Genomic DNA, 14,118 nt, shown 5'->3' on the forward strand with positions numbered 1-14,118 from the left:
CAGCTATGAATAAACACTGTAGCCATTCACCGTCTAATTTCAGATGAGTGTAGTGGTTGTTTCCTTACAGAATCATCTAGCTCTCACTTCATCAGTATATCAATCTATGGATCGCCCATTAATAATCCTCATTCTTTGAGAATCGACTAGTTATTACTACCTGTGTATATCGGTCTATGAGACCGTGGTGAATCGTCCTGGTTTTAAATCCACATCAACTTCTGTGTTCCATTTTATATCAATCATCGTGACAGATAAACTCATCTTCATCCGATATTCTGAAAAAACAAATTTTAACATTCACCAAATGCATTTTTCACTGAACATTGATTGTGGTTGCATATCATGGTTCAATGTGAGAGATCCAATTTCACGTGAGAAACAATATATTTTGACATGTGATTTGGTGCTGAAGTTTGCGCTCACTTTTCAACAGATTTGAAATGCGCTCTTTTGGAAAGAAGCATCCGCAGTTGAATATTTAAATAGCATGTCAGGTTCGCACTGTCTCGTCAATTTCACATTCATCGTTTTAGATTATTTTATTAAGGAGATAATTTGATTGAGCTAGACAATGTTCGGTGTTTGTAGGCTGTCGGCAGAAAATCGTGTAGTCCGGTTTCATAGTAGATGGTATAAGTCAGTATGTCATACTCTCAATCTTGAAGAAAACAATACTGCTCGTGTAATTCAAACTCATATCACTGAATTTCGCAGTATGAAAATTTACTGCTACGTTACTGTAAACACAACTGACAAATTGTAGGACAGAGATGTTTATATTTATTGATCAATACACAATTGTTGACATCCTGTTTGTCTAGTAATCAAATACTGATGGAATTCCATCAATCAGGTATTCTACCTTTACTACTTATTAGTAACTAGTTATAATGAACTAATGATTCCCTTGTACTTGTTCACTGCTTGATTTCGAATTCCGAATACAATACATTCGTTCGTGCTCATTCAGCTGACGAATAATTCAGGAGATATCTATGGTTGTGTATAGGGCACACATTGATGATAGCACCCTAATATGTCACAAAGCAAGCCGTCACTTGGGATTTTCAAGGCCAATGGAGGAGTGGAGGTCAGTGTTCTGACACCGATGTATCAGCTGGTTGTCCATTCATCTATTTAGAATGATTTTTACTCTGTTTACTTCTTGATTCTTCTTACTATCATGATTTATGTTTAAATAAAATCATGGTGATGTATTAAATGACATTGTCATGAACAACATCTGACGTCTTTCGTTTTCGTACTCAATAGTACTCTGAAGTAATTCTATATACTCCTTATTCATCATTTCAGAATTCTTAGCAATTGGAGTTTTGAAATTTCCACATCGACAATTGGTACAACCTGTCAAATTCTTTATTGCCATGCCTTATTTTTGGCCTTCGTTAAATATGATAATTATAGACTTATAACTGTAGAGCATGAGGATAAAGTTACTGAAAACAATTGTTGGCTCAAATATTTTTCATTTTTGAATATTCTAAGGGAATGTTTCAGTGTTACAATGTGATTGTACCAGTATTTAATAGTTATATAGGTGTGCAAATGAATACGGTGACAGAATCAGTATTTATGGATAACAATGAAGGCTTTGTTGACGATCAGACGTACTTCATACGTACGCATAGTTCTGGTTACAGGTTCATTCAATATGAAACAAGAATATAAATTTATTATTTTTGTATTCATATAATGGAGAATATTCTTCTTTCTTTGCACACCTACTATATGACCTTTTATCACATGAATCATTTCAATGATGATGATGGTTTCAACTTGTTTTATAATGTCATTATTATATTCATAAATAAGATAATTTTCATAATTGTGTTCACTTCTCTATGAGCCTTAATCACATTAACCCTTGTAATTATCTTATTATATTCATTAATAAATGTACTTACAAATTCATGGACCTAACGACAAAATTACAATTTTCACTATATTGAAATATTCCTATGAAAATGTTCTACAATGTACTATTATTCTATAGTTGAGAATTGTGTTGGTAATGCATGAACGGTAATCACATAATTTTCAATCTAGAATTATTAGATTAGTGTTCAATCGATAACAAAATCTTGTCCAAGTTTTCTTAACCTTCATATCTAATAAACGTTTGAAACCAGTTTACGAATACATGAGAGATAATCGTTTTTCGATTATTAATCTCTAAGGAATATCAAAATTCATTAGACATTACTAATTGCTTCATTACTTAAACTTCGCCATAGAACAAAAAAGAGATGGGAACAAAAATATGTAAATCAAATTGCGGGTGGCTCTGAAAAGGCCTTTACTCGGTCTCGCGGTCGGACGTCGTAACTATGAGTTGGTTATAGCGCTACACATCGGACAGTTCATTGCTCGTACGTTTGGTGATGGGTCGTAAGCACAAAACCTATGAAACATTGCTTCGCAAGGACAAAAACACAAGCAGCTGCATCACCAGTTTCATACGGAGGCTGTGCAAGATTACATATATCACGCAAACGGTTGTCATCATTCTCTTCTCCATATTCGATGTCCGGTTCCGTGAACTAATCGGAATTAATAGAAATTACTACCTAATCAGCGTTGCTGGTATTCAGCCAACTGTACATCGTATATGAAGAAGAGAATTTGTGGACAATAAACAACCATAGATATTTCCTGAATTATTCAACACCTAGATGAGCACGAACGAAAGTATTGTATTTGGAATTCGAAATCAAGCAGTGAACAAGTACAAGGGAATCATTAGTTCATTATAACTAGTTACTAATAAGTAGTAAAGGTAGAATACCTGATTGATGGAATTCCATCAGTATTTGATTACTAGACAAACAGGATGTCAACAATTGTGTATTGATCAATAAATATAAACATCTCTGTCCTACAATTTGTCAGTTGTGTTTACAGTAACGTAGCAGTAAATTTTCATACTGCGAAATTCAGTGATATGAGTTTGAATTACACGAGCAGTATTGTTTTCTTCAAGATTGAGAGTATAACATACTGACTTATACCATCTACTATGAAACCGGACTACACGATTTTCTGCCGACAGCCTACAAACACCGAACATTGTCTAGCTCAATCAAATTATCTCCTTAATAAAATAATCTAAAACGATGAATGTGAAATTGGCGAGACAGTGCGAACCTGACATGCTATTTAAATATTCAACTGCGGATGCTTCTTTCCAAAAGAGCGCATTTCAAATCTGTTGAAAAGTGAGCGCGAACTTCAGCACCAAATTACATGTCAGCCGTAGTTTAATCATCATATGAGTCTTGATCAAATATTTGGTGCATTTTCTCACACTCAACCATTAAACAGTGCATCACACCTAATCACTAACACTAAATACTTATCTCCTAACTCATATTCACCTTTCAACAACATGCGATCATGTCAGTGTAGCAATACGACTGAGCATTGCAAAAATCTACTATCAGTTCTGTTTGACGAAATACACTTTTTTTGCATTGAGAAGTGATATGATTAAGGACTGCAAGTGTGGCAGTTCGAACAATGAGTGAATGAATGAAAGAACGGATATATCGTCTGCCTAATATCCAAGTTCATATATCCCTGTCTAAATTAGTCAATCGTGGAACATATGCGGAAGACTTATCCCAAATTCCATCCGCAATTTTGCGATGAAGATATTCGCACATCTTAGTTATATTACTCTGTATACCAGGTTAAACAAGCATCAGCAGATGCGGACCGTGAAATTCATCGTTGATGGAATTTAGCGCAGAAGACTTAGATAACATCATCACGATTTCAACATAACAACTCAAATATTCTTTCTGATAGTAACAAGGATGACGGTTGTTGAATTGAAGACACAGTTACTTTTATTTCATTCCAGACAACCTCAGTTTTCTACTATTCGAAACACTCAACCACAAACACTAGACATTTCCAGGATGAATTTCCACTGCGAATCTTTATCAAATGTGATAATGCAATTTCGCTTCATGATGTGTATACACCTGACTGACGTTTGATTTTACATAAACATCAACGTTTGAATAGTGAGATAACGAAAACCATTTTGATTTTACTTCGGACAATCTTCCTCAACACTCCGATGACAATTCGGTCAGTTTACATTACACACATGGAAAAATTGAATAATGCAGACTGTGAGAAAGATGTGTTAGATCACTATGATAGATTAAAATACGGCTGTAGCTCTTCTAGAGTTGCTGCCGGTCTCAAGGTCGAGTGAAGGAGAAGAGCTAGGAAAGGTGTCAGAAACCGAATCTCGAGGAACAAACCTCGTTGAAGAATGCCAACCAGATTAAACAAATTAAACTATTTAAACTCTGAGTGAGAATCGAAGGATTTTCTTTCGCAAGGATAATGACGCCTCATGCTGAAGGTGAAAAGGATGAATAGGAACTGTAAACAACTAGAAAGGACTGCTGAGGAAAGGGTTGGATAGAGAGTGCCAGTGAGCGGCCATTCACATTCGCAGTAAGCAAACTGATCTCCTCAGTTCACTTAAAACTATGCTCCATCTAGTCTACAAAGATATCCTGATTCACTTCAGTTGTCAACTTCAGTGAAGTTGAATGAACGATCTATCTGTCATGGAATGGGGCAATACATTGTGAGATGAATATATACGTCCGTTGATGGAAATATGATTGTGATTAATTGCATCTATGCCCCATGTGATTTTGTTGTCATGTGGTAGAATTGTGTTGATGTGCTCACTTCCACCCACTACCGTTCATTTCTCACGAGAATCCTTACTATAATGTGTCCTAATTACATCGCAACACTCAAAACCAATTCAGTCCAACACACATGGAGTCTTTCATCTCACCTTCAGTTTCTAGTTACCCAACATTTAATGTATTTCAAATGAGTGTAGTACCAAATATTGATAACCGAAGAACTACACACTGTGCAGTGGTTGCTATGTCCATCAATGAGTGACAATCGATGATTCTTTAGTAGAATCATTGAACAGATTATCTTCAGATGATAAACGTTTTCAGATAATCATTTAGCGCACTACAAAACGTTTGCTTCTTTCTATCGTGTAAAGTCTTATTTGTCAATCAGCGTTTTACTTCATTCCATTTATGCCTGTCAATCAAACGGAATTTTGTACTCATTCCACAGTATCAACTGATTCAGTTGAATTGGGAAAATGATTATGTACACATTAATGGAGTTATACACTCCTGAACTAAAGACTGATCTCTCCATTGAAAATTGTGATAACTGTAACTGATCCTAATGGAGTTCGAATCAAGAACATAGGCGAACGTAGTTGGCCGATGAGAGTCCCCCACCATCCACAGATAAACAATCCAACAGTTCATTACACCTTGATTTTAGTAACACACTTCACTCGACAATTTGTAAATGCCACTCATTACTTTCACCTCCATCTGATCTATATTCAACATGAGGACAATTATCTCACAAAAATCGACATTACGCAAAAATAAACTGCGAAGCAGAACTACGAAAACGGTTGCACGCACTCGGAAATGAAATGTTTCAACTTAAAGATGTATCTCGTTTGATCAACTTTCTCTAATTCGACTAGTGATGCAATGGCTTTTGGATGCTGTGCATTTAGGAATAAGATTTGAGAAATTGGGAATTCTTTCCGATTCCCTTGATCGACTATAACATTACACCAAATTCTATCATTTCTGTTACATTCTGTGAAAAATTTAAAATAAAATATATTATTACTTCTTTAATCTCAGTGTAAATTATCTGACCATTTGCTTGACGAAAACATATGTCTGTTGACCTCAGTTATTGACAGAAATATCAATGATTATACTTTGTTGTCGTCAGTCACCTCACGCCATCTCATTAATCAAATAATATGGTATTCTATATCATCTAGTATGTGTAGTGGGCGTAATATGAATCTTATTTAGAATAAAAACACCGCTTTGTAATAATAACTTGTTCATACGACCGATAATCAGCCACACGTACAGAAAGAAATGAGTGAAATTCTCATTTTTCAAAAGATTACTACTTTCTATGAACAAAATGAAGTGAAAACAAATCTCTCGGCTGTCAATTCATAGAAGGTCTTGCTCCAGCTATGAATAAACACTGTAGCCATTCACCGTCTAATTTCAGATGAGTGTAGTGGTTGTTTCCTTACAGAATCATCTAGCTCTCACTTCATCAGTATATCAATCTATGGATCGCCCATTAATAATCCTCATTCTTTGAGAATCGACTAGTTATTACTACCTGTGTATATCGGTCTATGAGACCGTGGTGAATCGTCCTGGTTTTAAATCCACATCAACTTCTGTGTTCCATTTTATATCAATCATCGTGACAGATAAACTCATCTTCATCCGATATTCTGAAAAAACAAATTTTAACATTCACCAAATGCATTTTTCACTGAACATTGATTGTGGTTGCATATCATGGTTCAATGTGAGAGATCCAATTTCACGTGAGAAACAATATATTTTGACATGTGATTTGGTGCTGAAGTTTGCGCTCACTTTTCAACAGATTTGAAATGCGCTCTTTTGGAAAGAAGCATCCGCAGTTGAATATTTAAATAGCATGTCAGGTTCGCACTGTCTCGTCAATTTCACATTCATCGTTTTAGATTATTTTATTAAGGAGATAATTTGATTGAGCTAGACAATGTTCGGTGTTTGTAGGCTGTCGGCAGAAAATCGTGTAGTCCGGTTTCATAGTAGATGGTATAAGTCAGTATGTCATACTCTCAATCTTGAAGAAAACAATACTGCTCGTGTAATTCAAACTCATATCACTGAATTTCGCAGTATGAAAATTTACTGCTACGTTACTGTAAACACAACTGACAAATTGTAGGACAGAGATGTTTATATTTATTGATCAATACACAATTGTTGACATCCTGTTTGTCTAGTAATCAAATACTGATGGAATTCCATCAATCAGGTATTCTACCTTTACTACTTATTAGTAACTAGTTATAATGAACTAATGATTCCCTTGTACTTGTTCACTGCTTGATTTCGAATTCCGAATACAATACATTCGTTCGTGCTCATTCAGCTGACGAATAATTCAGGAGATATCTATGGTTGTGTATAGGGCACACATTGATGATAGCACCCTAATATGTCACAAAGCAAGCCGTCACTTGGGATTTTCAAGGCCAATGGAGGAGTGGAGGTCAGTGTTCTGACACCGATGTATCAGCTGGTTGTCCATTCATCTATTTAGAATGATTTTTACTCTGTTTACTTCTTGATTCTTCTTACTATCATGATTTATGTTTAAATAAAATCATGGTGATGTATTAAATGACATTGTCATGAACAACATCTGACGTCTTTCGTTTTCGTACTCAATAGTACTCTGAAGTAATTCTATATACTCCTTATTCATCATTTCAGAATTCTTAGCAATTGGAGTTTTGAAATTTCCACATCGACAATTGGTACAACCTGTCAAATTCTTTATTGCCATGCCTTATTTTTGGCCTTCGTTAAATATGATAATTATAGACTTATAACTGTAGAGCATGAGGATAAAGTTACTGAAAACAATTGTTGGCTCAAATATTTTTCATTTTTGAATATTCTAAGGGAATGTTTCAGTGTTACAATGTGATTGTACCAGTATTTAATAGTTATATAGGTGTGCAAATGAATACGGTGACAGAATCAGTATTTATGGATAACAATGAAGGCTTTGTTGACGATCAGACGTACTTCATACGTACGCATAGTTCTGGTTACAGGTTCATTCAATATGAAACAAGAATATAAATTTATTATTTTTGTATTCATATAATGGAGAATATTCTTCTTTCTTTGCACACCTACTATATGACCTTTTATCACATGAATCATTTCAATGATGATGATGGTTTCAACTTGTTTTATAATGTCATTATTATATTCATAAATAAGATAATTTTCATAATTGTGTTCACTTCTCTATGAGCCTTAATCACATTAACCCTTGTAATTATCTTATTATATTCATTAATAAATGTACTTACAAATTCATGGACCTAACGACAAAATTACAATTTTCACTATATTGAAATATTCCTATGAAAATGTTCTACAATGTACTATTATTCTATAGTTGAGAATTGTGTTGGTAATGCATGAACGGTAATCACATTATTTCGATAGAACAATGCGAAGACTGAGTTGATCTGAAAATTATGATATATTTGCGCTATACTTTTCAAACAATCTGGTCACATATATACTTCTCTAGGCATTTTTATATGAAAATTAATAAAGGTCAATAAAGGTCAAACAAAGAAGTATAAGTACAAATAATATATCTAAGGGGGGGAGTAAGAATAAGAAGTTCAGTGCCAAAGAAAAAGGTTTACATCAATCTACCATATAGAGGCGAATCAAACAGTATAGTTTTAAGGCAGAGATTGAAAGCAGCCATTGAGAATACGTATTATGCTGCTCAGTTGGTAGTGATTGAAAAGTCTAAGGCCATGATTCATAATAGACCCAAACAATGCACTAATGATTACATCACATCCCATTGTATTTACCAATTTACATGTTTGTGTGGACACACATACATAGGGAGGAGTAATCGAACAATGCAATCAAGGGTCAATGAACATGTACCCAGATGGCTTCAAAATCAGTGTGTGTCAAATGATCCGATCAATGTAGGAGGTAGAAAACCAAGTTCATCAATAGCAAAACACACAATTGAGACGGTGCACAAAATTAACGTTAATACAGCATTTAGAATGTTGTATAAAAATTGTCAAGGTCGAACTCTTAAGTTTATTGAAGCCTTAGCTATTCGTAAATTTAAACACCCCTTATGTGTACAAAAACAATTTGTCGTAACCTTGAATTTACATTGGTAATCATTAAGTCATTCTATGGCCTAGGATAACGCGATAATTTCTTATTCGATCCCCCCTCCTTAGTTATTTTAATTGTACTTTTATTTGTTTGTTTGACCTTTATGGACCTTTATTAATTTTCATATAAAAATGCCTTGACAGGTATATGTGTGACCAGATTGTTCGAAATGTATAGCGCAAATACATCACATTTTTCAGATCAACTCCGTCTTCTCATTGTTCTATCGAAATTTATAAAAGGGACTAATTGCTTTAAAATCACATTAGTTCCAATCAAGAATTATTCGATTAGTGTTCAATCGATAACAAAATCTTGTCCAAGTTTTCTTAACCTTTATATCTAATAAACGTTTGAAACCAGTTTACGAATACATGAGAGATAATCGTTTTTCGATTATTAATCTCTAAGGAATATCAAAATTCATTAGACATTACTAATTGCTTCATTACTTAAACTTCGCCATAGAACAAAACAGAGATGGGAAGAAAAAAATGTAAATCAAATTGCGGGTGGCTATGTAAAAGGCCTTTACTCGGTCTCGCGGTCGGACGTCGTAACTATGAGTTGGTTATAGCGCTACACATCGGACAGTTCATTGCTCGTACGTTTGGTGATGGGTCGTAAGCACAAAACCTATGAAACATTGCTTCGCAAGGACAAAAACACAAGCAGCTGCATCACCAGTTTCATACGGAGGCTGTGCAAGATTACATATATCACGCAAACGGTTGTCATCATTCTCTTCTCCATATTCGATGTCCGGTTCCGTGAACTAATCGGAATTAATAGAAATTACTTCCTAATCGGCGTTGATGGTAGTCACGGAACGGGACACCGCATATGAAGAAGAGAATGTGTGACCTATACACAACCATAGATATTTCCTGAATTATTCGTCAGCTGAATAAGCACGAACGAAAGTATTGTATTTGAAATTCGAAATCAAGCAGTGAACAAGTACAAGGGAATCATTAGTTCATAATGACTGGTGCTGAAGTTTGCCTTCACTTTTCAACAGATTTGAAATGCGCTCTTTTGGAAAGAAGCATCCGCAGTTGAATATTTAAATAGCATGTCAGGTTCGCACTGTCTCGCCAATTTCACATTCATCGTTTTAGATTATTTTATTAAGGAGATAATTTGATTGAGCTAGACAATGTTCGGTGTTTGTAGGCTGTCGGCAGAAAATCGTGTAGTCCGGTTTCATAGTAGATGGTATAAGTCAGTATGTCATACTCTCAATCTTGAAGAAAACAATACTGCTCGTGTAATTCAAACTCATATCACTGAATTTCGCAGTATGAAAATTTACTGCTACGTTACTGTAAACACAACTGACAAATTGTAGGACAGAGATGTTTATATTTATTGATCAATACACAATTGTTGACATCCTGTTTGTCTAGTAATCAAATACTGATGGAATTCCATCAATCAGGTATTCTACCTTTACTACTTATTAGTAACTAGTTATAATGAACTAATGATTCCCTTGTACTTGTTCACTGCTTGATTTCGAATTCCGAATACAATACATTCGTTCGTGCTCATTCAGCTGACGAATAATTCAGGAGATATCTATGGTTGTGTATAGGGCACACATTGATGATAGCACCCTAATATGTCACAAAGCAAGCCGTCACTTGGGATTTTCAAGGCCAATGGAGGAGTGGAGGTCAGTGTTCTGACACCGATGTATCAGCTGGTTGTCCATTCATCTATTTAGAATGATTTTTACTCTGTTTACTTCTTGATTCTTCTTACTATCATGATTTATGTTTAAATAAAATCATGGTGATGTATTAAATGACATTGTCATGAACAACATCTGACGTCTTTCGTTTTCGTACTCAATAGTACTCTGAAGTAATTCTATATACTCCTTATTCATCATTTCAGAATTCTTAGCAATTGGAGTTTTGAAATTTCCACATCGACAATTGGTACAACCTGTCAAATTCTTTATTGCCATGCCTTATTTTTGGCCTTCGTTAAATATGATAATTATAGACTTATAACTGTAGAGCATGAGGATAAAGTTACTGAAAACAATTGTTGGCTCAAATATTTTTCATTTTTGAATATTCTAAGGGAATGTTTCAGTGTTACAATGTGATTGTACCAGTATTTAATAGTTATATAGGTGTGCAAATGAATACGGTGACAGAATCAGTATTTATGGATAACAATGAAGGCTTTGTTGACGATCAGACGTACTTCATACGTACGCATAGTTCTGGTTACAGGTTCATTCAATATGAAACAAGAATATAAATTTATTATTTTTGTATTCATATAATGGAGAATATTCTTCTTTCTTTGCACACCTACTATATGACCTTTTATCACATGAATCATTTCAATGATGATGATGGTTTCAACTTGTTTTATAATGTCATTATTATATTCATAAATAAGATAATTTTCATAATTGTGTTCACTTCTCTATGAGCCTTAATCACATTAACCCTTGTAATTATCTTATTATATTCATTAATAAATGTACTTACAAATTCATGGACCTAACGACAAAATTACAATTTTCACTATATTGAAATATTCCTATGAAAATGTTCTACAATGTACTATTATTCTATAGTTGAGAATTGTGTTGGTAATGCATGAACGGTAATCACATAATTTTCAATCTAGAATTATTAGATTAGTGTTCAATCGATAACAAAATCTTGTCCAAGTTTTCTTAACCTTTATATCTAATAAACGTTTGAAACCAGTTTACGAATACATGAGAGATAATCGTTTTTCGATTATTAATCTCTAAGGAATATCAAAATTCATTAGACATTACTAATTGCTTCATTACTTAAACTTCGCCATAGAACAAAACAGAGATGGGAAGAAAAAATGTAAATCAAATTGCGGGTGGCTCTGAAAAAGGCCTTTACTCAGTCTCGCGGTCGGACGTCGTAACTATGAGTTGGTTATAGCGCTACACATCGGACAGTTCATTGCTCGTACGTTTGGTGATGGGTCGTAAGCACAAAACCTATGAAACATTGCTTCGCAAGGACAAAAACACAAGCAGCTGCATCACCAGTTTCATACGGAGGCTGTGCAAGATTACATATATCACGCAAACGGTTGTCATCATTCTCTTCTCCATATTCGATGTCCGGTTCCGTGAACTAATCGGAATTAATAGAAATTACTTCCTAATCGGCGTTGATGGTAGTCACGGAACGGGACACCGCATATGAAGAAGAGAATGTGTGACCTATACACAACCATAGATATTTCCTGAATTATTCGTCAGCTGAATAAGCACGAACGAAAGTATTGTATTTGAAATTCGAAATCAAGCAGTGAACAAGTACAAGGGAATCATTAGTTCATAATGACTGGTGCTGAAGTTTGCCTTCACTTTTCAACAGATTTGAAATGCGCTCTTTTGGAAAGAAGCATCCGCAGTTGAATATTTAAATAGCATGTCAGGTTCGCACTGTCTCGCCAATTTCACATTCATCGTTTTAGATTATTTTATTAAGGAGATAATTTGATTGAGCTAGACAATGTTCGGTGTTTGTAGGCTGTCGGCAGAAAATCGTGTAGTCCGGTTTCATAGTAGATGGTATAAGTCAGTATGTCATACTCTCAATCTTGAAGAAAACAATACTGCTCGTGTAATTCAAACTCATATCACTGAATTTCGCAGTATGAAAATTTACTGCTACGTTACTGTAAACACAACTGACAAATTGTAGGACAGAGATGTTTATATTTATTGATCAATACACAATTGTTGACATCCTGTTTGTCTAGTAATCAAATACTGATGGAATTCCATCAATCAGGTATTCTACCTTTACTACTTATTAGTAACTAGTTATAATGAACTAATGATTCCCTTGTACTTGTTCACTGCTTGATTTCGAATTCCGAATACAATACATTCGTTCGTGCTCATTCAGCTGACGAATAATTCAGGAGATATCTATGGTTGTGTATAGGGCACACATTGATGATAGCACCCTAATATGTCACAAAGCAAGCCGTCACTTGGGATTTTCAAGGCCAATGGAGGAGTGGAGGTCAGTGTTCTGACACCGATGTATCAGCTGGTTGTCCATTCATCTATTTAGAATGATTTTTACTCTGTTTACTTCTTGATTCTTCTTACTATCATGATTTATGTTTAAATAAAATCATGGTGATGTATTAAATGACATTGTCATGAACAACATCTGACGTCTTTCGTTTTCGTACTCAATAGTACTCTGAAGTAATTCTATATACTCCTTATTCATCATTTCAGAATTCTTAGCAATTGGAGTTTTGAAATTTCCACATCGACAATTGGTACAACCTGTCAAATTCTTTATTGCCATGCCTTATTTTTGGCCTTCGTTAAATATGATAATTATAGACTTATAACTGTAGAGCATGAGGATAAAGTTACTGAAAACAATTGTTGGCTCAAATATTTTTCATTTTTGAATATTCTAAGGGAATGTTTCAGTGTTACAATGTGATTGTACCAGTATTTAATAGTTATATAGGTGTGCAAATGAATACGGTGACAGAATCAGTATTTATGGATAACAATGAAGGCTTTGTTGACGATCAGACGTACTTCATACGTACGCATAGTTCTGGTTACAGGTTCATTCAATATGAAACAAGAATATAAATTTATTATTTTTGTATTCATATAATGGAGAATATTCTTCTTTCTTTGCACACCTACTATATGACCTTTTATCACATGAATCATTTCAATGATGATGATGGTTTCAACTTGTTTTATAATGTCATTATTATATTCATAAATAAGATAATTTTCATAATTGTGTTCACTTCTCTATGAGCCTTAATCACATTAACCCTTGTAATTATCTTATTATATTCATTAATAAATGTACTTACAAATTCATGGACCTAACGACAAAATTACAATTTTCACTATATTGAAATATTCCTATGAAAATGTTCTACAATGTACTATTATTCTATAGTTGAGAATTGTGTTGGTAATGCATGAACGGTAATCACATAATTTTCAATCTAGAATTATTAGATTAGTGTTCAATCGATAACAAAATCTTGTCCAAGTTTTCTTAACCTTTATATCTAATAAACGTTTGAAACCAGTTTACGAATACATGAGAGATAATCGTTTTTCGATTATTAATCTCTAAGGAATATCAAAATTCATTAGACATTACTAATTGCTTCATTACTTAAACTTCGCCATAGAACAAAACAGAGATGGGAA

Source organism: Schistosoma haematobium, chromosome 5 (assembly GCF_000699445.3).
Source record: "Schistosoma haematobium chromosome 5, whole genome shotgun sequence".
Lineage (NCBI taxonomy): Eukaryota > Metazoa > Platyhelminthes > Trematoda > Strigeidida > Schistosomatidae > Schistosoma > Schistosoma haematobium.